Consider the following 24,563-nt stretch of genomic DNA (forward strand, 5'->3'; position numbering starts at 1 on the left):
TGACCATTGTCTTTCTCTCCGGGCCATTGGCTTCCTCTCCTGACCATTGTCTTTCTCTCCTGGCCATTGGCTTCCTCTCCTGACCATTGTCTTTCTCTCCGGCCATTGGCTTCCTCTCCTGGCCATTGGCTTCCTCTCCTGGCCATTGGTTTCCTCTCCTGGCCATTGGCTTCCTCTCCTGACCATTGTCTTTCTCTCCGGGCCATTGGCTTCCTCTCCTGACCATTGTCTCTCTCTCCGGGCCATTGGCTTCCTCTCCTGACCATTGTCTTTCTCTCCTGGCCATTGGCTTCCTCTCCTGACCATTGTCTTTCTCTCCGGCCATTGGCTTCCTCTCCTGACCATTGTCTTTCTCTCCGGCCATTGGCTTCCTCTCCTGACCATTGGCTTCCTCTGCTGGCCATTGGCTTCCTCTCCTGACCATTGGCTTCCTCTCCTGGCCATTGGTTTCCTCTCCTGGCCATTGTCTTTCACTCCTGGCCATTAGTTGGGCAATGTGTCTGACTGGCTCCCCGGCAGGAAATGATCAAAGATCCCAATAATGAGGTTCTGCCATTAGATTCAACAGGATATTCCACCTCCTTGGGCTTGCTAGCTCCTTTGGTAGTTTTCAGTTTCATCTGCTGCCTTCCTGGAAGTATCAGGACCATTAAGTTTACATCAATCAGATCGAAATGTTAATTATTTTTGGGATCTCGTCATATTTGTGTGGGTTTCCTCCGGATGCTCTGGTTTCCTCCCACACTCCAAAGATGTGCAGGTTAGGTGGATTAGCCATGATAAATTGCCAGTTTGTGTCCAAAGGTGTGTAGATTAGGGGGTTAGCCATGGTAAGTGTGTGGGTTAAGAGGATAGGGCAGGAAGGTGGGCCTCTAAGAAACTCTGTCAGAGAATCATGCAGACTTGATGGGCTGAATGGCCTCTTCCATGCTGTCGGGATTCTATGATCCTATGAAAATAAATGTTTAGGTCCCAGATGCAAAACCCAAATGTTGAAATCACATGTAGGAGCGAATGGGTTCAGTTTGTGCCTGAGAGTCAAGGGAAGCACTTTGGTGGCACAGTGATTAGCACTGCTGCCTCGTGGCACCAAGGACCTAGGTTCAATTCTGGCCTTGGGTGACTGTCTGTGTGGAGTCTGTACATTCTCCCCATGTCTGTGTGGGTTTCCTCCTGGTGCTCTGGTTTCCTTCTATAGTCCAAAGATGTGAAGGTTAGGTGGATTGGCCATGCTAAATTGCCCCTTAGTGTCAGGGGGACCAGCTCGGGTAAATGCATGGGGATAGGGCCTGGTGGGGTTGTAGTTGGTGCTGACTTAGTGGACTGAATAGCCTCTTCCTGTACTGTAGGATTCCATGAATTGTGCATGTGGAAACAAAATTGATAGTGTGATTTGCTCTCATTGTTGTCGGAACTCATGGAAATAATAAGACCATTGATGTTATAGTGGTTAAAGTGGTAATTTCGTAGATAAAATACGGAGCATATCTGATCCATGAAAGGATCGGGATATGGGAAGGGTGAACTCCACTCAGTATATTATATTAGCATTAGCAGCATATTAGGGATAATTGGTAAACTGAACATAGGTGACAGGCTGGGTTTTAATGATCACTGCTTAATGAGAACCAAGGAAAAGTCAAATAAATCGATAGAAAATAATTATTTGAGTTTACTTAGCATCTTATTAAATCAAAATGTCTTAAAATTCTGCACACAGCAACATTAATGTTTCGGAGTGTCATTGTTGAACTCATTAACCAGTGAGTCAGCTGCAGACTGTAAACAGCAATTAGACAAGTGACCAGTTAGCCTGTTCTATTTCAATGGCATTGGTTGAGAAGGATTACAGGGAAAACTCTTTAGGGTTGATTTAAGCCCCAGGCACGAATGTAACCTAAAACATAACAAAATTGGGGGTCCCGTTCAGGATGTTAACAAATTAGGGGATCTTGCCCGGGGACCACCATGACAAATTGGGGTTTTGGTGCCTTGATTGTTGCCACAGACAAAAGAATTAGAGTTGGGAAAGTAAATTGTTTCTTTGAAACCAATCTTAAAAACATTGCAAAAATGTTTTCTTGTATCTGTCCTGCTAACATGTAAAAATGTCCACATTTGATCACAGTGTTTTTACGGATGTAAGGACATTACTTAGGCAAATTTAAGTTTGACCCTTGAAGGGATGAAAACTGGGGGCTGGCAAGGCATTTATGTTCAGGATTTTGTGTGGGGAAACTAGAAGCAGGACACAGTTTAAAAAGAAGTGGTCTCCCTTTTAAAGGAGAGATGAGGATTTGTTTTCTCTCCCAGAGAGAGATGTAGACCTCTCTTTCCCAGAAAGCAGTGGAGTCTGGCTCATTGAACTTATTCAAGATGCGGAGATGCTGGCGTTGAACTAGGGTGGGCACAATAAGAAGTCTCGCAAGTCTCTGTTTGTATTATATATAAATGATTTGGAGGAAAATGTAATTGGATTGATTAGTAAGTTTGCGGATGACACAAAGGGTGGTGGATTTGCGTATAGCAATGAGGACCACCAGAGGATACAGCAGGATATAGATCAGTTGGAGACTTGTGTAGAGAGATAGCAGATGGAGTTTAATCTGGACAAATGTGAGGTAATGCATTTTGGAAGGTCTAACACAGATAGGAAACGGCAGAACCCTTAGGAGTATTGATAGGCGAAGGGATCTGGGTGTACAGGTATACAGATCACTGAAAGTGGCAATGCAGGTGGAGAAGGTAGTCAAGAAGGCATACAGCATGCTTGCCTTCATCGGCTGCAGCTTTGAGTTTAAAAGTTGGCAGGTCATGTTGACTTAGAACCTTAGTGAGGCCGCACTTGGAATATGGTGTTTAATTTGGTTGCCACACTACCAGGAGAATGTGGAGGCTTTGGAAAGGGTATAGAAAAGATTTACCAGGATGTTGCTTGGTATGGAGGGCATTAGCTATGAAGGGAGGTTGGAGAAACTTTGTTTGTTCTCACTGCAGCAACTGAGGTTGAGGGGAGATCTGATCGAAGTCTACAAGTTTATGAGAGGCATGGACAGAGTGGATAGTCAGAAGCTTTTTCCCAGGGTGGAAGAGTCAGTTACTAGGGGGTATAGGTTTAAGGTGCGAGGGGCAAGTTTTAAAAGAGATGTACAAGGCAGATTTTTTACACAGAGTGGTGGGTGCCTGGAACTCGTTGCCAGAGGAGGTAGTGGAAGTGGATATGGTATGGTAGTGACTTCTAAGGGGCGTCTTGACAAGTACATGAATGAGATGAAAATAGAGGGATATGGTCCCCAGAAGTGTAGGGGGTTTAGTTAAGTCAGGCAGCATGGTCGGTGCAGGCTTAGAGGGCCAAAAGGCCTGTTCCTGAGCTGTAATTTATTTTGTTCTTTGTATAATACCAGGTTAAAATCCAACGGGTTTATTTGGGATCATGGGCTTTCGGAGCGCTGCTCCTTCACCAGACGATAATTTTAACCTGGTGTTGTGAGAATTTAGTCAAGGCAGAATTTGACAGATTTTTGATAGACAAAGGAGTGAAGGATTGTGGAGAGACAGACAAGAAAGTGGAGATGAGATCACAACAAGATCAGCCATTGAATGGTGAAGCAGACTCGAGGGGCCAAATGGCCTACTCCTGCTCCTAAGTCCCATGTTAAAGGTAAATTATTGGCAGATGCTGGAATTCTAAAGCTGAAACAGAAAATGCTGGAAAATCTCAGCAGGTCTGACAGAATCTGTGGAGAGAGAATAGAGCCAACATTTCACGTTTGGGTGATCCTTGGTGAGACCTGCTGTGAACCAGTATGGTACTTGCACACGTCTGATATGGGATGTTGCGGCGTGGAATCCCAGTTCTCTTTCTGGAGCTGGGAAATGCAAAGTGCATAGCAATTCCTATGCCTATTTCTCTACATGAGTATTTACTGGCCACGGGCAATCGACTGATTTGCACAAAGTCGTTCATTAGATACAATTCTTTGTGAAAGGCTGGAGTGCTGTTGTGTTCCCAAGTTCGATAAAAAGAAAATGCCGTTATATGCAAAGTGTGATTCCAATCAGAATTTACCTATCCCTGTTTTCACTTTACTCAGTCAAATGTTTTATAGAACACTGAACAAGGTGGAACGGTAGCACAGTGGTTAGCACTGCTGCTTCACAGCTCCAGGGACCTGGGTTTGATTCCCGACTCAGGTCACTGTCTGTGTGGAGTTTGCACATTCTCCTCGTGTCTGCGTGGGTTTCCTCCGGGTGCTTTGGTTTCCTCCCACAGTCCAAAGATGTGCGGGTTAGGTTAATTGGCCATGCTAAAATTGCCCCTTAGTGTCCCAGGATGCTTAGGTTAGAGGGATTAGTGGGTAAATGTGTGGGGATATGGGGATGGGGCCTGTGTGGGATTGTGTTCAGTGTGGACTCAATGGGCTGAATGGCCTCTTTCTGCACTGTAGAGTTTCTCTGATGATTGTGATATTAATAACACAATGCTGACCTATGTTTCCTTAGTGATACGCAAGGTTCTCCTCCAATGTCGTTTTGCATATGTACTTGTCCTCGTGGGAAATATTTCATTTTGTCAGACTCTCTCCCGATAGCAATCGCAATGATAAGTTGCTGTTAGATCAAGTTTCCAAATGCATGTAAATGCCTGGGTTAAATCCAGAAGTATGTCTTGTGTTTTTCCCTTTATCTAATTTATTAATCTAGTGCAAATAATGCAACCTGTCACCCATTGCCTTTCCGGTTTGCTGTTATTTCTGTTTTGTCTTGCTCTGCCAGAACAGTTATGGTGATGTACGATTAATCCATCATCGCCAGGTCTTACGTGAGTGCATAGCATTGAAGATTTGACTGGTGTTGCCCCACACAGATCTTGGGTCAGATTGCTCTGTCTTTACTGCTTGGGCAATAAGTGATGTTCAGCACGCAGTGCAGGCAGGAAACTATTGCTTTTGTTACAAAACTCACCCAGGGGAAGCAACCTCTCAGAATTCACCTTGTCAAGCCTCTGAGAATCCTCTGTCTCAATAAGGTCACCTCTCATTTTCCTAAACCTACAGTATTCCATCTACTTATAGAATCATTATAAAACCCTACAGTGCAGAAAGAGGCCATTTGGCCCATTGAGTCTGCACTGACCACAATCCCACCCAGGCCTCACCCCCATATCCCTACATACTTTACCTGCTAATCCTTCTAATCTACACATCTCAGGATACTAAGGGGCAATCTTAGCATGGCCAATCAACCTAACCCGCACATCTTTAGACTGTGGGCTGACACCCATACAGACACGAGGAGAATGTGCAAACTCCACACAGACAGTGACCCCAGCCAGGAATCGAACCCAGGTCCCTGGAGCTGTGAAGCAGCAGTGCTAACCACTGTACTACCGTGCTGCCCAGGTTCGTTAATTGGAATCAATTATTTCTCATTAGGCAGTTGCGGGAGGGAAGGGGGATCACATAGAAACCCATAAATGGAGGGAAGGTCAGGAAGGTTGTAGCTACTGCCCACAATTTCTCCCTGTGTTTTGCTCAGATAATGCATAACTTCTGAGTGTACTCGTTAGAGTTTAGAAGAATGAGGGGAGATCTCATTGAGACGTATAAGAGAGGGAACCGAGTGTAGGGTGTCGAAATTTGCTGATGACACCAAGATTGGGGGAAAGGCAAATTGTGTGGAGGGTGTGGAGAGTCTGCAGAAGGATCTAGATAGGCTGGGCGAATGGGCCAGGAAATGGCAAATGGAATTTAATGTTGGCAAGTGTGAGGTGGTCCGCTTTGGTAGGAAGAATGGTAGGAAGGACTATTACTTACGTGGCGAAAAACTGCAGCAGGCGACGGTGCAGAGGGACCTCGGGGTCCTTGTGCATGAGTCGCAAAAACCCAGCCTGCAGGTGCAGCAGGTGGTCAGGAAGGCGAATGGGATGCTGGCCTTCATAGCGAGGGGGATTGAATATAAAAGTAGGGAGGTCTTGCTGCAGCTGTATAGGGCATTGGTGAGGCCGCAGCTGGAGTACTGTGTGCAGTTTTGGGCGCCGCACCTGCGCAAGGATATTTTGGCCTTGGAGGGAGTGCAGAGGAGGTTTACTAGGCTGATACCGGAGTTGAGGGGGTTGAGCTATGAGGAGAGGCTGAATAAACTAGGCTTGTACTCGTTAGAGTTTAGAAGAATGAGGGGAGATCTCATTGAGACGTATAAGATGATGAATGGGATGGATAGGATAGAGGTGGAAAGACTCTTCCCGCTCAAAAAAGACAGTAGGACTAGGGGGCACAGCCTCAAGATAAAGGGGGGGCGGTTCAGAACGGAGTTGAGGAGGAACTTCTTCACTCAAAGGGTGGTGAATCTCTGGAATTCTCTGCCCGTTGAAGTGGTGGAGGCTGCCTCGCTAAATATTTTTAAGAAGCGGGTTGATGGGTTTTTGATAAGAGAGGGGATTAAGGGTTATGGGGAGAGGGCGGGAAAGTGGAACTGAGCCACGACAGATCAGCCATGATCTTATTGAATGGCGGGGCAGGCTCGAAGGGCCAGATGGCCTACTCCTGCTCCTATTTCTTATGTTCTTATGTTCTTATGTTCTTAAGATGATGAATGGGATGGATAGGATAGAGGTGGAAAGACTCTTCCCGCTCAAAAAAGACAGTAGGACTAGGGGGCACAGCCTCAAGATAAAGGGGGGGCGGTTCAGAACGGAGTGGAGGAGGAACTTCTTCACTCAAAGGGTGGTGAATCTCTGGAATTCTCTGCCCGTTGAAGTGGTGGAGGCTGCCTCGCTAAATATTTTTAAGAAGCGGGTTGATGGGTTTTTGATAAGAGAGGGGATTAAGGGTTATGGGGAGAGGGCGGGAAAGTGGAACTGAGCCACGACAGATCAGCCACGACAGATCAGCCATGATCTTATTGAATGGCGGGGCAGGCTCGAAGGGCCAGATGGCCTACTCCTGCTCCTATTTCTTATGTTCTTATGTTCTTATAAAATTCTAACAGGACTAGACAGGTTAGACGGAGGAAGAATGTTCCTGATAGTGGGGGTGACCAGATCCAGGGGTCACAGTCCAACGGTACAGGTTAGACCACTTAGGACAGAGATAAAGAGAAATTTCTTCACCCAGAGAGTGGTCAGCCTGTGAATTTCGCAACCACAACAAGTGGTTGAGGCCAAAACATTGAATGTATTCAAGAAGCAAATAGATACAGCACTTGGAGCAAAGGAGATCAAAGCATATGGAGGGAAGGCAGGATCAGGCTATTGAGTTAGATGCTCAATTATGATCAGAATGAATGGCTAATCATCCAACTCAACCATTACTACTCAGAAGTTATGCATTATCTGAGCAAAACACAGGGAGAAATTGTGGGCAGTAGCTACAACCTTCCTGACCTTCCCTCCATTTAAATCAACAGGACGGAAATTGGATGGGTTTTGAGGAATGGCAAGGGTCTCCTTGCCTTCTGGTCATAAGCTTCTACCATGTCTCTCATTGTGGTTCCAACCTCAGGAACTGAGCCACGTCTTGGACAGCAAGAGGGGGGAATCCTGTCCCAGGAAGCAGCGTCACTGGTTCACCAGCCACCAGCAGCAACACTTGCACCTCGGTTGTTCTGTTTTAGAGTTGGAAACATTGGGTGGAATTTGGCTGACTGCCAGTTCTGATGACAAAACTGACATTTTCCAATCTTGTGACTTTAACTGCAGAACAAATGAATGGGCACGGTCTAGAATAGTTGAAACAAAGAAAACAGGAACAGGAGGAGGCCACTCAGCCTTTCAAATCTGCTCTACTATTCATTCTGATCATGGGTGATCATCTAACTCAACAGCCTGATCCTGCCTTCCCTCCATACCCTTTGATCCCCTACCACCCAAGTGCCATATCTATCTGCTTCTTGAATACATTCAATGTTATAGCCTCAACCAGGTGTTGTGGTTGTGAATTTCACAGGCTGACCACTCTCTGGGTGAAGGAATTTCTCTTCATCTCTGTCCTAAGTGATTTAACCTGTATCCTTAGACTGTGATACCTGGATCTAGTCACCCCCACTGGCAGGGTGGCATAGTGGTTAGCATTGCTGTCTCAAAGTGTGAGGGACACAGGTTCAATTCCTGGCTTGGGTCGCTGTCTGTGTGGAGTTTGCATGTTCTCTCCATGTCTGCGTGGGTCTCTGCCGGGTGCTCCAGTTTCGTCCCACAACCTGAAAGACATGCTGTTTGACCCAAACAGGATCTGGAATGTGGTGACTAGGGGAATTTCATTACGGTGTTAATGTGAGCCTTACTTGTGACTAATAAATAAACTCTACTTTACCTTACTATTGGGAACATCCTTCCTCCATCTAACTTGTCTAGTCCTGTTGGAATTTAATACGTTTCTATGAGATCCTCCTCACTCTTCAGAACTCCAATGAATACAATCCTAACCAACTCAATCTCATCCCATATGTCAGTCCCGCCATCCCAGAAATCAGTCTGGTAAACCTTTGCTACACTCCAGAGCAAGAACATCTTTCCTAAGATTATGGAGACCAAAACAGCACACAATACTCCAGGTGTGGCCTCAGCAAGGCCCTATGAAACTGCAATTAGACATCCCCGCTCCTGCACTTCAATCCTCTTGCTATGAAGGCCAACATACCATTTGCCTTTTTTCCTGCCTACCGCACCTGCAGCAACTGGTGTACAAGGTCACCCAAGTCTCTTTGCTTATTCTGTATTTTCATTCAGATAGTAATCTGCCTTCCCGTTTTTGCTACCAAAGTGAATAACCTCACATTTATCCAAATTATACCGTATCTGCCATTCATTTGCTCACTCACACTTGTCCAAATCACACTAAAGGATTTTTGCATCCTCCTCACAGCTCGCCCTCCCGTCCAACTTTGTCTCATCTGCAAATTTGGAGGTATTACATTTAGATCCCTCCTCTAAATCATTAATGTACATGGCGAATAGCTGAGGTCCAGCACTAATCCCTGCAGTACCCCACTTGTCACTGCCATTCGGAAAAAGATAAAATTGTCCCTATTCTTCGTTCCCTGTCTGCCAACCAGTTTTCTACCTGTCTCAGTGTGCTACTCCCAATCCCATGCACTTTAATTTTGCACTCTAATCTGTTAAGTGAGACCTTGTTGAAAACCTTCGGAAAGTCCAAATAAACCTCATCCACCGGCTCCCCCTCATCAACTCTACTGGTTACATCCTTAATGATTCCAGTAGATTTATCAAGCATGATTTTTCTTTCATAAATCCATGCTGACTCTTTCTGATCCTGTCACTGTTTTCCAAGTGTTTTGCTATAAAGTCTTTGATAATGTATTCTAGAATTGTTCCCACTGCTGACATCAGGCTGACTGGTCTATAGTTCCCTGTTTTCTACTTGTTTTAAATAGTGGGGCTACATTAACCAACCTCTACAGTATCTTTCTTGGAAGATGACCACCAATGCATCCACTATTTCTCAGGCAGTACTTGCTTAAGTATCATAGATGTAGATTATCAGGCCCTGGGGATTTATTGGCCCTCTACCCATTATTTTCCCCAGCACCGTTTCTCTATTAATACTGCTATCTTTCAGTTCCTCCCTCTCACCAAATCTCGTACTCCCCAGTATTTCTGGCATCTTAATTGTGTCCTCCTTTGAGAAGACAGAACCAAAGTATGTATTCAGTTGGTCAGACATTTCTTTGTTTCCCCATTATAAATTCCCCTGTTTCTGACTGTAACAGACCTGCATTTGTCTTCACCGATCTGTTTCTCCTCACATGCCTCTAGAAATTTTTAGTCAGTTTTTATATTCCCTGCAAGCTTGCACTCATACTTTATTTTCCCCTTTTTAATCAGTCTCTTGGTCCTCCTTTGCCAAATTCTAAACTGTTACCATTCTCAGGTCTATTATTTCTCTTGGCCAATTTGTATACCTCTCCCTTGGGTCTAATATTATCTTTAGTTTCTGTTGTAAGCCCTGGTTTAACCATGTATCCAGTTTTACAACTGAACCAGACAGGAATAAACAATTGTTGTAGTCCACCCATGTGCTCCTTGAATGGTTGCCATTGCCTATTTACCATCATCCCTTTAAGTAACGTTTCTCAATCCATCATAGCCAACTCACACCTCATTTCATCGTAGTTTCCTTTATTAAGATTCAGGACCCAAGTTTCATTACGGACTACGTCACACCATTTTGATTAATGATTCTATCACATTATGGTCACTCATTCCAATGGGGTCTTGCACAACTAGATTGTCAATTATTCCTTTCTTATTGCACAATACCCAGTCTATAATGGTCTGCTCTCTGGGTGGTTCTCAACGCATAGGTCCAGGAAGTCATCCTGTACACATTCCAGGAATTCCTCCTCAATGGTATTGTGACTCATTTATTTTCCCAATCTATATGCAGATTAAAGCCCCACATAATTATAGATGTTTCTTTGTTGCATGTATCTTTAACTTCCCGATTAATGTCATTTCCAACATCACCACCACACCACTGGGGTTTACTTACAACCCCTCCTAATAATTTTTGCCCCTTGGTGTTTCTTCACTCTATCTATGTAGATTCCACATTGTTGGAGCTAATATCCTTCTTCATAATGGTGCTAATTTCCTCTTTAACCAGCAACACAACTCCACAGCCTTTACTTTTTTGTCTGTCCATCCTAAATAGTGGAGGCTACCTTGTTGAATATGTTTAAATCACGGGTAGATAGATATCTGATCGATAAGGGAATTAAGGGTCATGGGGAGCAAGCGGATAAGTGGAATTGATCTATTTCGAATCAACCATGATCTTACTGAATGGCAGGGCAGGCTTGAGGGGCTACATGGCCTACTCCTGCTCCTATTTCTTATGTTCTTATGTTAATATCTCTGGATGTTCAATTCCCATTCCTGGTCACCCTGCAGCCATGTCTCCGCAATCCCGACTATATCATACCCCTTTATTTCTATTTCTATGGTTAATTCATCCACTTTGCTGCAAAACCTCTGCGCATTAAGGCACAAAGCCTTTAGGCATGCCTTGTTAAAACTACTGGCCCTGTTCCCACTATTTTTCACTGAAGTGCTGTTTGAATCTGACCCTTGGTTTCCCCGCCTATCATTTTTCTTATTTCCTTTGCTGTCTTTGGTTTTTGTCATTGACTTCCCTTTCTCTGACTCCTTGCAAATGTCCCCACCCCCCTGCTGTTTTAGTTGAAACCCTCCCCAACCACTCTAGCAAATATTCCCCTTAGGACGTCAATCCTACTCTTGTCCAGTTTGTACTAGTCCCACCTCACCCAGAACCGATCCCCGGAATCTAAAACCCTAGCCCCTCACTATCTCTTCAGCCATGTATTCATCTGATGTATCCTGCTATTTCTACTCTGACCAGCACATGGAACTGGTAGCAATCCTGAGATTACTACTTTTGAGGTTTACCTTCTCAACTTTCTTCCTATCTATCTATATTTTGCTTTTAGCAACTCATCCTTTTTTTAACCTATGTCATTGGTACCAATGTGTACCACGACTTCTGGCTGTTAATCCTCCCCCTCCAAAATGTCCTGTAACTACTCTGATACATCTTTGACCTTAGCATCAGGAAGGGAATGTACCATCCTGGAGTCTCATTTGTAGCAACAGAAGTGTCTACCCATTCCCCTTATAATTGAACTCCCTATAATTATTTCATTCTCAGACTTTTTACTCCTCCTCCCCTGCAGCAGAACCAACCATGGTACAATGTATTTGGCTGTTGCTGCTTTCTCCTGAAAGGCCATTCCCCTCAACAGTATCCAAAGTGGTATAGATGTTTTTCAGCAGAATAGCCACAGGGGATTCCTGCACTGCCTTTCTCACTCTCTTGCTCTGTCTGGTGATCACTCATTCCCTTTCTTACCTGGGAATCTCAACCTGCAGTGTGACCAGACCACCTCTCTATTCATGCTACCAATGATACTCTCTGCCTTCTGGATGCTCCACAGTGTGACCAGACACAGCCCCAGCTCTGAAATCCAGGCTTCTGGAAGCTGCAGTTGGAGACACTTCCTGCAAAGATGTTAGCCCCAGGCACTAGAAGCGTTCCTGGCTTCCCACATGGAGCATGAGGAGCACACCACAGCTTGGAGCACTCCTGCCATGACTTGCCCCTTTGAATTAAACTTTTGAAGATGCTTAGATAATATCTAGTTCTCTGAGGCCCTTCTTTACTGTTCCTCATTACAACTGAGTATATTCACGCGGTGGGTCGTGAGAGGGCTGCTCTTGGATGTTGCTTTGAGAGTTGCCTAGTGCTTCACATCGTTAGTGTGCACTTAAACTGGACCATCTGACGGGCAACATGACAGCTCAGTGACTATCACTGTTTGCTGTGCAGACACATGGAATTGGGCCAGTGTCTGTGGGAGTTTGCCCGTTCTCCCCGTGACTGCGTGGGTTTTCTCCGGGCGCTCCGGTTTCCTCCCATACCCCAAAGATGTGCTCTTAGGCTGGTTGGTGTAACAAATTGTCCCTAAATTAGTCTTCCCTCAATCTTCCCCAATAGGCATAGACAAAGGTCATGGGTAGAGGAGGGCACTCATAATGTTAAAATGGCGGCGTGGGCTCGTTGGGCCGAAGGGCCTGTTTCCCGTGCTGTGTTGTTCTTTGTTCTTTGTAATCCTTATAAACTATAAACCACAAAAAAACTAGTGAAACTATAAATGATAAAAGTATTAAATACTTATCCAACCTTACCAACAATTTATCAATCAGTTCTCTACCTTGCATCGTCTACTACTTCATTTGAGCATGACCACTTTCTGAGGATTTATAAGTTTGAAAGTGAGGAGAAAAATCAAAAAACACTGCTTTCTCCTTTCCACCAAATTCCTACTCAGCTCCAAATTCCTGGTAGCCCCTCACTCTGGCTGTGTCTCATGCCGGATGGGTGTTCTCTCCTCCCACTGTCCATGTGCAAACCTCACTCTGCGCTGTTGCTCTGGTGAGGAGAGAATCTTAGACTCAGGCTCGGGAACTGACTCCACTGAGATTGGAGTGTTAGTTTTAAAGGGCCGGCTCATGACTGGTATTATATAGATCTCCACCATCCGCCACAAACCCCTTCCCTGGAGATCTCCGCCAGCACCCCCTGACACCATCATCCTGGCATCCTTTCCCCCCATCATTCCAGTTTTCCCCTCACCTGCGCATCCACTCTTCCCACTCAGCACAAATAAATGAGTCCTGGCATGTGAGGTCCCCTCCCCACCTCAGGGGGATCCTGACCCTGGCATTGCCCAGGCACAGGTTGGCACTGCAGTGTCCTTAATTATCAGCACCAAGAAATACAAATATATGATTTAGGAGCAGAAGGAGGCCATTTGGCCATTTGAACCTGCTCCACCACTCAATAAGATCACAGCTAATCCATTTGTTTTTTGAATTCCACTTTCCTATCTATCCCCGATAACCTTTTATTCATTTGCCTGACAAGAATCTATCTACCCCCGCCTTGAAAATATTCAATGATTCCACCTCCACTGCCCTCTGAGGCAGAGATCCAAAGTCACACACCTCTCTGACAGAAAGAAAATTCTCCTCATCTCTGTCCTAAAAGGGTGACCCCTAATTTTAAACCAGTGTTCCTTGGTTCAGGATTCACCCCACAAGGGGAGACATCCTTTCCATGCCCACCTTGTGAACACTGTTCAGGATTTTATGTATTTCAACCAAGTTGTCCCTCACAATTAGAAACTGCAGTCAAAGCAAACCCAGTCTGTCTAACCTTTCCTCATACAGCAACCCACTCATTCCGGATACAAATCTAGTCAACCTCCTCTGAACTGTGGAGGCACAGTAGTTAGTACTGCTGCCTCACAGCGCCAAGGATCTGGGTTTGATTCCCAGCTTGGGTCACTATTTTGTGCAGAGTTTGCACGTTCTCCCTGTGTTTGCGTGGATTTCCTCCGGGTCCTCCGGTTTCCTCCTACAGTCTGAAAGATTAGGTGGGTTGGCCATGTTAAGTTCTCCCTCAGTGTACCTGAACAGGGGCCGGAGTGTGGCGACTAGGGGATTTTCACAGTAACGTCACTGCAGTGATAGTGTAAGCCGACTTATGGATTTAATAAATACACTTGAAGACATTTATAACTGGGAGCTGCGGGTTTTGGCCTGAGGTTGCTGGAAGTTAACATTAAAGACAGCTGACAAATATCAAGTAGGAAGAAGACAAGTGTATGATTGAGTGTCATGTGATCCCATGTCACATGATCCGGCTTCCCTCTCAAGCTGGCGTCCTTACAGTCACAAACCCACCATTCATGGGGCAGGCAAGCAAAACAATCACCAGCATTGTCACGGAGCACTGCAATCCTGCTTGACTCAGATATCCGATTAATGAGTCTGCCACGGAGCATGGGTTTACGATTTCACTCCACCTAATTCATCTTGCTCAAGTTTGTTTTTAATTAAACACATATGACGGGCTTGTTCAACAAGCCTGTGCTAAGTGATGTTTCAGGTGCATGTGTAGTAATTTGTAAAGTGATTGTTATTTGATGCCTCCGGGTGCGCTAATGTTTCTATTAAAGCATTGAGGTTTTTTTTGTGTGTGTGTCAGGAATATACTCATCCATTTTCTCCCCCTTTCCTTTGTTCAGCTGTTTGTGTGTGTGCCGCTGATAATGATTGTGAGGAATTGTCCAGATTTATCGCAGTAAATAACTACACGCAGCCCATCCTTGTATCTATCTGCCTCCTCGCCAGCCCTGCTGGTTTTATGAGCAGTCATTCTCCGATTATGTTTTCCAAAACGCCGGAGACATAACTTTCCACCACTGTGGAGATTTGTGGGCGCACTGCTAACCCATTAGTGCATTCATTAGAGTCACAGTTAAGTGAGAAATGGCTGCAAATAGACAACTGCCGAACAGCTCCACAATGACATTGTTCGCAGAGTGAATGATTTCTTGCTTCTTTGCTTTCATTACGACTGAAATGGCTTAATTACTGGGATGTTTGCGCACACCGATCTATCTCATTATCTGTTGTACTTCAAATTCTGTTGCATTCAATAACTCTGCTGGAAACAGCGATTGCATTTTTCCCTTTATCCGTTGGAAGATTCATCAAATGCTTGGAAATTTCAGCACAGGGCACAACTATCTTGACACATTGAGCGGGATTTTACGGCCTCACTCATCCTGAAACTGCAAAACCCTGTCCGCGGTCAGTGGACTTTCGAGGGACTGTTCAAGACTCTCCCAGTAATTTTTACAGTGCAACAGAGGGCAGCTAGGGCAACAGGGAGACAACCAGACTTTATCCTGATGATGTCTACATGCAAAAACCCAGAGCTACAGTCTGATTAGGATTATATTCACTGGAATTTAGAAGATTGGGAGGGGAATCTCAGAGAAACTTATCAAATTCTAACAGGATTAGACAGCGTATATTCAGCAAGAATGTTCCCAGTGGTGGGAGAGTCTAGAACTAGGGGTCATAGTTTGAGGATAAGGGAGTAAACCTTTTAGAACTGTGGTGAGGAGAAATTTCTTCACTCAGAGGGTGGTGAACGTGTGGAATTCACTACCACAGAAAGTAGTTGAGGCCAAAACGTTGACTGATTTCAGGAAGGAATTAGATATAGCTCTTGGAGCTAAAGGGATTAAGGGATTTGAGGGGAAGGGGGGATCAGAGCACTGAATTTGATGATTAGCTGTGATCAAAATGAATGGTGGAGCAGGCTCGAAGGGCTGAATGGACTACTTATGCTTTTAGTTTCTATGTTTCATTGCCTGCCCCTTGCCCGCTCCAATTCCTGTGGTGGGTGGGGTGGTAAGCTTCCGGCCATTGTCCCAGTGCTAGCTTCACATCAAAGGCATCCTAACCCCATTTCCCCTGTCCTTGAATATCTGGCTGTATGTACCCTCCTCATGAGGGCATGGACTATTCTTCTGACCATCTCCCCATGTCTCCTTGAACCTTCTTTTTATCTTCTCAACATCCTCCTGAGTCACAAACCAGCCATTCAGCCAACTGAGCTAAACCAACTCCCTACATGTTTAATAGCCTCTGTTGAAAAGATTATTTTTTAAAAAAGGCTTGTCTTCAGCCTAAGTAGGCGAATGCCACGACCAAAGTTCTAAACTTGTCATACAGAGCATTGTAAATGGTATTTATTTTCAGAAGCACTTTGAGATATTTGATGTACACATTCTAGCATTGTTATTGCTTGTTTTTGATAATCAGTCAGTCTATTTGAGTACCAGTCTACATTAGGCTCTGGAATAGTGCCTTGAACCCACAGTGTTCTGAATCCGAGAGTGCTACCAGAGAGATAAGGCAATTTAGTCAATAGTTTTGAATTGTTGACCACTTACCATGTTTAGCAAGGATAGTTTCTTTGTCAGCCTGCCCTTTCATTAATTCTGCCAATTTGCTTCATGCCAGATGTATGAATTATGGTGGAGACTGGAGTTATACTAATGTCCAGTCTGAGGCACATGACTTGCATAGGCAGCTGGAATCGAGTGAATCCCTTGAAGAGTACAGGGAGTGTAGGCGTAGAGAGAAATCAGGACGGCAAAAAGGGGACACAAGATTGTTTTGGCAGATAAGGCAAAGGAGAATCCAAAGAGCTTCAAATATATGAAGGGCAAAAGAGTAACAAAGGAGAAAGTAGGGCCTCTTAAGGTTCAACATGGTCATCTATGTGCGGATCCACAAGACATGGGTGAGATCCTAAATGAGTATTTCTCATCAGTGTTTACGATTGAGAAAAGCATGGATGTGGAAGAACTTGGATAAATAAACAGTGATGTCTTGAGTACTGCGCATATTACAGGAGGTGCTGGAAGTCTCAAAGCACATCGAGGTAGATAAATCCCCGGGACCTGATGAAGTGTATCCTAGGACATTGTGGGAGGCTAGGGAGGAAATTGCAGGTCCCGTAGCAGAGATATTTGAATCATCGATAGTCATGCGTGAGGTGCTTGAAGATTGGAGAGTGGCAAACGTTGTGCCTTTGTTTAAAAAGGGCTGCAGGGAAAAGCCTGGGAACTACAGACCAGTGAGCCTCATATCTGTGGTGGGTAAATTGTTGGAAGGTATTTTGACAGACAGGATCCACAGACATTTAGAGACACAAGTACTGATTAGGGACAGTCAGCATGGCTTTGTGAGTCTCACAAATTTGTTTGAGATTTTTTGAAGGGGTAACCAAGAAGGTAGATGAGGGCAGTGCAGTTGATGTTGTCTACATGGACTTTAGCAAGGCCTTTGACAAGGTACCACATGGTAGGTTGTTGCATAAAGTTGAATCTCACTGGATCCAGGGTGAGGTATCTAAATGGATACAAAATTGGCTTCTTAACAGAAGGTGGTTGTAGAGGGTTGTTTTTCAAATTGGAGGCCTGTGATCAGCGGTGTGCCTCAGGGATCAGTGCTGGGTCCACTGTTATTTGTCATTTGTATTAATGATTTTGATGAGAATTTGGGCATGGTTAGTAAGTTTGCAGATGACACCAAGATTGGTGGCATAGTGGACAGTGAAGAAAGTTATCTCCAATTGCAATGGGATCTTGATCAATTGGGCCAGTGGGCTGACGAATGGCAGATGGAGTTTAATTTAGACAAATGCAACGATTGAACCAGAGCAGGACTTACTCAGTTAATGGTAGGGCATTGGGGAGAGTTACAGAACAAAGAGATGTCAGGGTACATGTTCATAGCTCATTGAAAGTGGAGCCGTAGTTGGGGACAGAGTGTTGAAGAAGGCATTTGACATGCTTGGTTTCCTCGGTCAGAACATTGAATACAGGAGCTGGAATGTCCTGTTGAAAGTTGTGTAAGACATTGATAAAGCCACACTTGGAATACTGTGTGCATTTCTGGCTGCCCTATTATAGAAAGCATATTATTAAATGAGAAAGAGTGCAGAAAAGATTTACTAGGATGTGACTGGGACTTGAAGGATTGATTTATAAGGAGAGGCTGGATAGACTGGGACTTTTTCCTCTGGAGCATAGGAGGCTGAGGGGTGATCTTATAGAGGTCAATAAAATAATGAGGGGCATAGACAAGGTAGATAGTCAATATCTTTTCCCAAAGGTAGGGGAGTCTAAAACTAGAGGGCATAGGTTTAAGGTGAGAGGGGAGAGATACAAATGATTCCAGAGGGGCAATTTTTTTCACACAGAGAGTGGTGAATGTCTGGAACAAGCTGCCAGAGGTAGTACTAGAAGCAGGTACAATTTTGACTTTTAAAAAGCATTTAGACAGTTACATGGGTACGATGGGTAAAGAGGGATATGGGCCAAATGCGGGCAATTGGTATTAACTTAGGGGTTTTTAAAAAAAGGGCGACATGGACAAGTTGGGCTGAAGGGCCTGTTTCCATGCTGTAAATCTCTCTGAGTCTATGACACTATGAGTCCCAGGACTGCTGGTGATTGAATTCTCACTGGAATAGAAGCATATTGTCACAAACACAACATATAAATCTGTTAGAACATAGAACATAGAACACTACAGCACAAACAGGCCCTTCGGCCCACGAGCTGCGCCGATCACATCAACACCTACCAACCTACAGACCTATCTATAACCCTCAATCTCATTAAACCCCATATACTCATCCAGAAGTCTTTTAAAAGACCCCAGCGAGTTTGCCTCCACCACCACTGATGGCAGCCGATTCCATTCACTCACCACCCTCTGAGTGAAAAACTTACCCCTAACATCACTTCTGAACTTCCCTCCCTGCACCTTAAATCTGTGTCCTCTCGTAGCGACCATTTCAACCCGGGGAAATAGCCTCTGAGAGTCCACCCTATCTATTCCTCTCAACATTTTGTAAACTTCTATCAGGTCGCCTCTCAACCTTCGTCTCTCCAGGGAAAAGAGTCCCAGCTCCCTCAACCTAACTTCATAAGGCATGCCTCCCAGTCCAGGCAACATCCTTGTAAATCTCCTCTGTACCCTCTCAATAGCTTCTACATCTTTCCTATAGTGAGGCGACCAGAACTGCGCACAATACTCTAAATGAGGCCTGACAAGGGTCTTATAAAGTTGCAGCATTACCTCCCGACTCCTAAACTCAATCCCTCGATTAATGAAGGCCAGTACACCATACACCTTCTTGACCACCTCCTCCACCTGCGAGGCTGATTTAAGAGTTCTTCATATCATTTGCAAGCTTAGCTCAATATGGTTGGGAATAAAATTCAAATAAAATTTAACCTTGCAGAATCACAACCTCCTTTGCTCAACATATTCAATAGAATGTGAAATGTATGGTGGCCTGACTGAACATGGAATCATCGAATCTACGGCATGAAGATAGGCCCTTCAGCCCAAACTGGTCCACGCTGACCAAAATGCCCATCTAAGCTAACCCCATCTACCTGCATTTGGCCCATATCCCACTAAACCTTTCCTATCCACGTATCTGTCCAAATGCCTTTTAAATATTGTCAATGTCCTTGTCTCAATCATTTCCTCGGGCAGCTCATTCCACATACGTACCACCCTCTGTGTAAAATGGTTGTTCCTCAGGTTCCCATTAACTCGATCGATTTGGAGCAAAGAACCTTGACAATAAGTTAGCAAATCTTCAATTTCATTTATATTCCCTCCCACAACCAATTTTCTTTCTCCCTGGTCTGATTATGGGATTGGGTATGGTTCTACAGGAGCTATTGCAAACAGATATCATTCTTCTTACACACTGGAACTGAAAAGCTAGCCTCTGTGATGGTGATTGTGAAACCATCGATGATTCATAAAAAACCCATTTAGTTCATCAATATCTTTTAGGGAAGGAAATCTACCATCCTTACCTGGTCAGGCCTACATGTGACTCCAGAGCCACAGCAATGTGTTGACTTTAAAAAGCCCTCTAAAATGGGCTAACCAGCAAGCCACTTAATTCAAGGACAGCCAGGGATGGGCAAATGCTGGACATGTCAGTGATGCCTACACCACCTGAAAGAGAACATAACATTTATTAGCACAAGAATCCATAGAATCCACAAAATCCCTACAGTGCAGAAGGAGGCCATTCAGCCAGTTGAGTCTATACTGACTCTCCAGTAGTGTACAATAGCCTGCTTCAGCATCCGCACCCACCCTCCCATCCTATCCCCATAACCCTGCACATCTACCATGGCTAATCCACTTTACCTACATTCGATTTGATCTGATTTATTATTGTCTCGTGTATACAGTGAAAAGTATTGTTTCTTATGCGCTATACAGATGAAGCATACCATTCATAGAGAAGGAAACGATGGAGTGCAGAATGTAGTGTTGCAGTTTTAGCTAGGGTGTAGAGAAAGATCAACTTAATGCAAGGTAGATCCATTCAAAAGTCTGATAGCAGCAGGGAAGAAGCTGTTCTTGGGTCCCATATCTTTGTCACATTTCTCTGGGGATTGGGCTTGGATGCCAGCACTTCTGTCTCACAGTTCCAGGGACTCCGGCTCGATTCCCAGCTTGGGTCACTGTCTGTATGGAGTTTGCACATTCTCCCCGTGTTTGCATGGGTGTCCTCCGGGTGCTCTGGTTTCTTCCCACAGTCCAAAGGTGTGCGGGTTAAGTGGATTGGCCATGCTGAATTGCCCCTTAATGTCGGGGGGAACTAGCTAGGGTAAATGCATGGGGTTATGGGGATAGGGCCTGGATGGGATTGTGGTGGGTACAGACTCGACGGGCCGAATGGCCTCCTTCTGCACTATAGGGATGCTGTGATAACACTGGCCAATTGTAGAGCCAGAAGTGTAGTTTGGGTTCGTAACGGTTAACCTAGCACACACTAATCTTCAACTGAGCCCATCCTGGTCTGCACAGGTCAGTACCATCCTGAACATGAGCTGAATAAATCGGAGGAAGCCAATTACTCTTCCTTTCATACGCTTAGTGCGAATGAGTCATTGAGCTTGAAAGATAAGCAAGGTTTATGACAACTCATTTAAATACATTGGAACTTGGTCAATTTCAGTCATCACCTCAGCTCTGGAACCGGTTGGAAGACAGCTCCTATTATTTTGTTCTTTAAGTCAACAGGCCCAGATTCTATTGCCTGTTACCTGCAGCTGCTAAAAGCAGTAAGATTCTGCAAAACGTCACTGTCAGACTGTTAAGTGTCGTCCTGACAACGGTCTCCAAGTGCATCATTTTCTGCCTGATAACTCTATTTGCAGAATATTGAAAAGCAGAAGCTCTAATCTTGGCACTTTTCATTTTCACACAATGAGGAGGCCCCGAGACCACAGATAACCTTCGCCAAGGCATCTTGTCATTATCCTTTACATACAGCTGCTGTGATGTTCTTCTGTTTATAAAAACCAAGAGTCCCTGCCTCCAATTAAAGAAGTAACTGAAACAATGTGAAAGGAAGGTGTTTGACAGGAAGCAGATCAAGTCTGGTGTTGGTTATTGCAATGATCTATTTTTGGATTTGACATTAATGTGGTTATCATCCGCATTCAAAATCAAAAGGAGGACAGTTTTCACTAAGTTAAAGGCACGACCCAAGCACATTATCTCCAGGCCTACGGAAACAAATGAGCCCAGTTCCTTGGATTAATCAATGGGTGAGTGTACACAAGCATTTCGGTTTCGTATATTATGCTGTACATTTGCCTAATAATGTTCCACTTAGAAAAATATATATATTTACCAAGGCATGTCCTGCACTCAAAAGGCAGCATGAATTCAATTACTGCCATGTTGGCTATTCCCAGTCATCTTCAAAGTGATGGAATATGTCCTCGGCAAATGTTATTAAGCTGCCCTCACCAATAACCTGCTCACTGCCACTCAGTTTTGGATCTACCTGAATCATTTCAGGCATTCCAGCCTTGGCCCAAACATGGCTAAAGGAGTTTAATTCAAGAGTTGAGGTGGGAGTGACTGTCTTTTGCAGCATTTTACTGAGTGAGATATCAAGGAATGTTAACAACAATGAATTCAGTGGGATTTGGGTGAATATTCAGCACTGGCTGGAGTCAAACCTAGCACAGAGGAAGATGGTATGGTTGTCGGAGGCCAGTCACTTCAGTTCTAGCACACTATTACTGAGTCTCTCAGGCTCATGTCCTAGACCCAACCATCTTCGGCTGCTTTTTTTTATTCATTCGTGGGACATGGGCGTTGCTGGCTGGCCAGCATTTATTGCCCATTCCTAGTTGCCCTAGAGAAGGTGGTGGTGAGCTGCCTTCTTGAATCGCTGCAGTCCATGTGCTACGGGTTGATCCACAATGCCATTAGGGAAGAAATTCCAGGATTTTGAGCCTCCAATTGTGAAAGAACGGTGATATATTTCCAAGTCTGGATGGGGACTGGCTTGGAGGGGAACTTGCAGGTGGTGGTGTTCCCGTGTATTTTCTCCCCTTGTCCTTCTAGGTGGAAGTGATCGTGGGTTTGGAAGGTGCTGTCTAAGGATTTTTGGTGATAATTGCTACAGTGCATCTTGTAGATAGTACAACTGCTGCTACTCTGTGATTGAGCAACACTTGCTAAACAATCCTGATTGTGCTATACGTTAAATTTATGACAATCAGTTGGGCCCACAGTGTGTCTTCCTTATGTTTGATAGCCGAAGCCACATATATTCACACACAGAACCCTGTCCTTTGCAGACAGAAAGAGCATGTCCACTCATTTCATCTTTTTCAACTGAACAAAAGCTTGGGCTACCACCCTTCCTTGGTTCATTCCCCATTGGCAATGTCCTGACAAATCAGAGTTTACATGTCTGGTTTGAATATAATCAGTAATTTGGCAGTTTACTGTTTGCTGGTGCATTCTTTACAGCAATGTCTCTACCAATCAAAATCCATTTTCTTTTTTTTTGTATAATTCATTGGTGGGACATGGGCGTCGCTGGCTGGCCAGCATTTATTACCCATCCCGGGTTGCCCGAGAGCAGTTGAGAGTCAACCACATTGCTGTGGCTCTGGAATCACATTTGATTTGATTTGATTTGATTTATTATTGCCACATGTATTAACATACAGTGAAAAGTATTGTTTCTTGTGCACTACACAGGCAAGGCATGCCGTTCATTGAGAAGGAAACAAGAGAGTGCAGAATGCAGTGTTACAGTCATAGCTAGGATGTAGAGAAAGGTCAACTTAATGCAAGGTAGTCCATTCAAAAACAGCAGAGAACAAGCTGTTCTTCCGTCGGTTGGTATGGGACCTCAGACTTTTGTATCTTTTTCTCAACGGAAGACGATGGAAGGGAGAATCTCTGAGGTGCATTGGATCATTAACAATGCTGGCTGCTTTGCCAAGGTAACAGGAAGTGTACATAGACTCAATGGGTGGGAGGCTGGTTTGTGTGATGGATTGGGCTACATTCATGACTTTTTGTAGTTTCTTGCGGTCTTGGGCAGAGCAGGAGCCATACCAAGCTCTGGTACAACCAGAAAGAATGCTTTCTATGGTGCATCTGTAAAAAATGGTGAGAGTCGTAGCTGACATGCCAAATTCCCTTAGTCTTCTGAGAAAGTAGAGGCATTGGTAGGCTTTCTTAACTATAGTGTCGGCATGGGGGGACCAGGACATTTTGTTGGTGATCTGGACACCTAAAAATTTGAAGCTTTCGACTATTTCTACTTCATTGCCGTTGATGTAGACAGGGGCATGTCGTGCAGTGTGCCTCCTTAAGTCGATGACAATCTCCTTTGTTTTGTTGACATTGAGGGAGAGATTATTGTTGCCGCACCAGCTCACCAGATTCTCTATCTCATTCCCGTACTCTGTCTTGTCATTGTTTGAGATCCAAGCCACTATGGTGGTGTCATCAGCAAACTTGAAAATCGGATTGGAGGGGAATTTGGCTACAGTCAAAGGCTTACACATACGTAGGCCAGACCAGGTAAGCATGGCAGATTTCCTTCCCTGAAAGGACATTAGTGAACCAGATGAGTTTTTCCAACAATTGACAATGGTTTCATGGTCATCAGTAGATTCTTAATTTCAGATATTTTTATTAGAATTCAAATCCCAGCTGTCGTGTTGGGATTTGAACCTGGGTCCCTGGGACATTAGCTGAATTTTTGGATGAATAGTCCAGTGATGATACCACCAGACCATCGCCTCAATCGCCTTAACCTGATCAATCAATTGGCAAACACAAAGCATTTGGGATTGAAGCTGAAGTTTGGGAATGGATAAGAAACCAGGTGATGGACAGAAGCCAAAAATACTCATCCTGCTGATTGGAGGGTACAAAGAACAAAGAAAATTACAGCACAGGAACAGGCCCTTCAGCCCTCCAAACCTACACTGACCAAGCTGCCCAATTTAACTAAAACCCCCTTACCCTTCTGGGGACTCTATTCCCATCCTGTTCATGTACCTGTCAAGACGCCCCTTAGAAGTCACTACTGTATCTGCTTCCACTACTTTCCCCGGCAACGAGTTCCAGGCACCCACCACTCTCTTTGTAAAAAATCTGCCTCGTACGTCGCCTTTAAACCTTGCCTCTCGCACCTTAAACCTATGCCCCCTAGTAATTGACTCATCCACCCTTGGAAAAAGCTTTTGACTATCCACTCTGTCCATGCCTCTCATTATCTTGTAGGCTT

The sequence above is a fragment of the Carcharhinus amblyrhynchos genome, chromosome 5 (genome assembly GCF_965287045.1).
Source record: "Carcharhinus amblyrhynchos chromosome 5, sCarAmb.v2.hapA, whole genome shotgun sequence".
NCBI classification, from domain to species: Eukaryota; Metazoa; Chordata; class Chondrichthyes; order Carcharhiniformes; family Carcharhinidae; genus Carcharhinus; species Carcharhinus amblyrhynchos.